This window comes from Amborella trichopoda, chromosome 13 (assembly GCF_054954075.1).
Source record: "Amborella trichopoda isolate Santa Cruz 75 chromosome 13, AtrichopodaSantaCruz75HAP2 v2.0, whole genome shotgun sequence".
In the NCBI taxonomy this organism is placed as follows: domain Eukaryota; kingdom Viridiplantae; phylum Streptophyta; class Magnoliopsida; order Amborellales; family Amborellaceae; genus Amborella; species Amborella trichopoda.
Window position 1 is genome coordinate 26,972,779 of NC_142348.1, and position 5,006 is coordinate 26,977,784.

The following is a 5,006-nucleotide window of genomic DNA, read 5'->3' on the forward strand; positions in this document are numbered from 1 at the left end:
ACGGGGATTGAACCCGTGCGTTGTGGATTCACAATCCACTGCCTTGATCCACTTGGCTACATCTGCCCCTACCCCCGCATAGGTTTCAGTCTCTATCTACGATCAACCCCCTATGACCACTATTAAAGAGAAGCTTTTAGATATAGAAAAAAAGAAAGTCTGCTTAGTCCGCTGGATGAGCTTTTGGCTTGGCTATAGACATCAAGTCAGCTTATAACGACAACAAAAGAGAAGCTTTTTCCCTATGTGTTGTCTTTCGAAATAGATGGCTCGTTCAGTGCTTACGCACTTCGCTCGTTAGCTTCAACAAGTAGAAGCTTCCTGCAAAGCTTCAAACTAAGAGGTTGTTCATTGACTTGACTTAACTTAAGATACAGGTCGGCCGGGAGGGCGGGCTCCGTGCTCTACCATCTCTGCCTTTTTCGGCAGCTCGTCGGGTCCTTTGCAAACATTATTGATTATCAGCGGCGCTATACCAGGGCTCTGCGTTCACCCGCTGATCACTAACAACAAAGCATGATGTCGGCCTTTCGTCTTTCAGTAGTGCCCTTTGAAGCGCCAGTTGCTGTAGGTAGGGGGGGCGCCTAGTCGCCTTTGATACTTCATGAAATGAAGTATGTACTTAAAGATAGTAGTTCAGTAGAGCCTTTTTAATCTTAAGTCGGGTTGCTCGCCGTTTGATTCAAAAGTGGTCGTAGGGGGGCTGTTCACCTTTCGTCAATAGGGAGGGGCACGAAGAAAGACTCTATTGAGTTTCCAAAGGCAATTGTTCACCTGATGCGGGGGCTGTTCGCCTTGAGGCCTATCGTTCACCTTTTGCTATCACTTTCCTAAAAGAAAGTAGGCAAAGCTAGCGCTACAAAAAAAGGACAAAGTTCTACAATCAGTCTTTTCGCTCTCCTTGATTTCTTCCTTATCCATTAAGGGCGGGCTCGGCTCGAATGGAACTCTTCTAGGATGGATCAGAGAAGCCACATTATCCAGTGCAATTGCTAGTGGGCGAAGATGCTTCCTCTGTCTTATAGCTATAGCTCAACATCTTCGTACGACAAGGAGGCAGAACTCCCCACATCCCAGTAGGAGGGAGCACCCACATCCCTCTTGAGGTGAGGGTTCGGTCAGTCGAGGGAACAACCACAACGTTACGCCGCAAAATAGAACAACTATACGTAGCCCTTCCGAATGACCTATAGAACAACCCACTACTTCATCTACCGAACGGTGGTTCCAAGGTGACCGCCCTCGGGAAATGACCAAAGATCACATTAGTTTCTCTCACTTATTCCGCTCCGCGAGGATGAAGTAGGCACCTGCTCTTTTATTCTTCTTTAAGTAAGGGATCGACCGAAGCGGTCATTCTTTCCTCCATCTAGCCGGTCCCTCTCCGGGGGGGTGGCCAATCTAAGAGCAGGTTCCGTGGCTCGACCGGCTGCCTTTGATAGAGCACCAAGGTTCAATCGGCATTGACATGATGATATAACTTGGGCTCGTCTATTTGAGAGGCCAGGTCCCTAAGAGGGGAGTAATCATAGGAAAGATATTGAACGGCGAGCGGGAACGTGGTTGGATTATGGTATGGGGGGACTGCAACCTCTCGCTATTTCCGTGATCGTCCGAGGTGGAGCAAGAAGCAAACCTTTCAGGGGGCCTGTGATGAATAACTCAAGGGAACCCTCCACTGATTGTAGAACTTCATCCTTTTTTTGTTTTCACCATCTTCCACTCGGTTGGCATGATCGAGCGGGGAAAATGGGGTTCGAACCCACGACTTCTGGTGTAACAGACTAGCACTCTAACCAACTGAGCTATTTCCCCCTTTCATCGCTACTTTGATTCAAAACTACCTAGAAATGCCTTTGAGTTTTTTTACAAATCGGTTACCTCTGTACCTATAAAAAAAAAGTAGCTGTACAAAACAATACCGTTCGCCTTTGGTACTGTCGTACTACGGCTGCTAACTGAAACTAGAGCCCTTCACTCCACTTCCATGAACTGGAGAAAGATGTACAAAGGGTCGTTCATTAGTAAGTTTGAAAAAGAGGGATTGATTTCGACCTTTATTTAAGTCGTAAGCTGATCTGACTAAGGCGCTTAGCTCATCAAACAAGTGTGCCAAAATGGTATCGTATTATCTTATAAGAAAAGCACGCCTGCTTTTAGCTTGTAGTTTCACTCTTGCTTTTAGTGGACGTGTTCTCATCTTCTGAAAGAAAGATGTACAGTGGCGGTGTTCTTGTCACACTTCGGAGCTGAGCTAGGCACTTGCTATAGGGCAACTGACCGAGGCTCTTTCTTCCTTTTCGTAGTAGGTTTCCACTCGGCTCCACGCTCTGCTCTATCAGCTATCAGTTGGCGCTATGCTACTTTAGTTGACAAAGGCGAACAACATAGTGCTAGTGCCTGCTGATCACTTTGCTAGTGTTCGCCTTCGTCAAGGCCTACTGACCTGCCGGTGAACAGCAGGTTGCTATACTCAAACTAAAGAAGAACTAGTGGTGAAAAAGTACCAAAGTGATGCCTGCATCCCAGGTTCCCAGTACCTATGAAACTTGAGGTTGAAGTTCTAACCTTGAGTCAATCAATAGGCAGGGTCAACTACACCAAAGTGGAAGGGCCACTATCTAAGCTATTAGTGGACTTGTTTGTTCAACTACTATTGAAATGATATACTGAAGGTCGCCCTAAAAGTCCAATTGGTCGCCAGCCCTTTTTTTTGAAGAGTCATCGCCCTACCCGGTGACTCTAACACTTGGGTTATGAAAGTAACTTAGTAGGGCTTGCGTACGGGCTTGCTTAGGGTGCTTGTGACTGAAGTAGGGCGAAAGGCATTCTGTTGTACTACTCTAGCTGTACTTAAGTCAAGTAGCTCAGTAGCGCCTTTTGTTTTGAATCAACAAATAAGCGAACAGCCAGCCCTCAGTAGGCCTTAACAAAAGGTGAACAGCCGACATTGCAAGCAAATAGAGAGCCCTCTCCCGTTTGAGTCGTCGTGAGTCGAAAAGAAAGCGTACCGGCAGTTTGCGTCGTGAAAGGTTGATTGCTTGCTTCTCGCAGGCCCCCATTGTTCATTCCTGGGAAGAGGAAGAAGCAGATAGAGCAAAGGCCCCCTCTTTTCGTCTGCTCCGAAGTGAGCGAATTGCATTATGAGATAATTGTAGAGGCTTATAGTTTAATTGGTTGAAACGTACCTCTCGTAACGATGATGTTATAGGCACGAGCCCTATTAAGCCTATTCATATCCCCTAATGTCAAAGTCCCCGCCCCAGGGAATAGAAGGTAGCTCACTTACTCTCCTAGCCTAGTGGCTGCTTATGTTGTAAGTGGCCACTCAACACTTCGATCGCTCCTCCTTGCTAAGCATACTAATAGCTGATAGCTATCTTTGAATTATAACAGGCTATTTGCCTACTTGCTTTGTTAATCAGCCAAGTAATGAACCCGACGCCCTACCTTTTTTTGAATCTTCAAAAGGCCTTCCCCCCGGCGAACATCTCTATTATAAAGGCCTGGGACAAAGAAATCGGCCTGGGAAGAGCGGCGAACAGCCGGGCTACTCCTTCCTTTTGACCGACCAAAGGTCTTCTTGCCTTATTACGAGACTTATGAATCTTTCAGTTATCAACAGGTGTAGGGAACCAAAGGTTGACTTTGTCACTCAAGTAGTCCACTGATAACTTCAGTTGATAGTGTATTGTTCGTCTCTAAGAACTCAGTAGCGCCTCTTGTAGTGAACCCTACTGAAGTACTACCTAAGTAGCGAACGACATTATGTTCAACAAATCCTAATAGAAAAATATAGCTACTCTCGTACTACGACGCAAAGGGGCCATCGAGCTTTGGAAAACCACATAACATAGGTAACTATGTTCCCTCTGAAAACATTAGCAAGTTTCGAAAGCAACCTCCGACTTTGTCAATCTACAACACGTTGGCAAAGCAAAGCTCGGTTACCTTTGGAAAGTCTTTTCTAGTCGTGTTAGGTTGTAGTGAGCAAAGCCTTTGGAAACTCAGTTTAGTAGAGTGAGCTCTAGTAGTTATCAGCAGGTGAACAGCCGGGCTCCACGTTCACCGAAACGAAGGTATTGGTACTGACCCTTAAGTACCAATGGATTTAGGCGGACAGCCGGTTACTCATTTGGAACAGCCAGCCCTGATCAGTAACGTATTCACCGGCGGGTCAGTGGCGAACAAGTGCCTTACTTAAAAAAAACACAGCAGAACTCTCTCCGCTATAAGCGGGCATGGAACTTGAGGTTTCCCATTGCAAACTCTTCACTCTATTGAGTTTTCAAAGAAAGGGCCTGATGCGAGGGCCTTGACGAAAGGCGAAGAGCCGGCGAGCAATAGAGCTGAGAGCTTACCGTTTCTTTCTATTAGAGTAGAGTCGCGAGTTTGTTATAGTCGGGGAGAACCTCGCTGCTTGCTATATACCCACTTGCATAGCTCGCTCTTCGCTGCTTCTCCCCTTCCCCCAGGCACTGTCCCGACCGTATGCAGTATAGCCAAGTGGTAAGGCATCGGCTGACCTGCAAAGGTTCGAATTGACTGCATGCAATTAGAAACACCCGATCGGACTGTCAAGAGTCAGCTGATGACCTCTGGGGATGCGGCTGACTGCAGCTCCTGAGCCCTCAAGCAAAAAGTTGGACTCTCTTATCTTAGCTTAGCAAAGTAGGTTCAAGATAGAGAGAGAGAAGGGAAAGACGGACGACAAAAAGCAATCCTTACAGTTGCCTCTTCTGTAGGAGTTTAAGACTTTTGTCTTTCCCCCAGGGCCATCAATCTCCTGGCCCTTGCTTAACATCGTAAACGGATTCAGGTCGCTGGTTGATTGGACCCCCACCCAAGATACGAGAGAGCCCGGGAGGAATGAATGGTTCCCTGGCACTGAATGGGATGGACGTTCACAGTCCCCCAACCAACACAATAAGAGAATGAGGGAGCTAATCTGCTTGTGCAGGCAAGGACCGCTCGGCTAGGGCGCTAGGAGGAGCAGTGATATTCAT

At 47.0% G+C, this 5,006-nt stretch overlaps 1 non-coding gene across 1 annotated transcript; it reads right to left on the reverse strand.

Moving 5' to 3' along the window:
* Positions 1–1,741: 1,741 nt before the first annotated feature.
* Positions 1,742–1,815, reverse strand: TRNAN-GUU (transfer RNA asparagine (anticodon GUU)). Its single transcript has one exon. It is a non-coding gene; the product is annotated as a tRNA-Asn (tRNA).
* Positions 1,816–5,006: the final 3,191 nt, after the last annotated feature.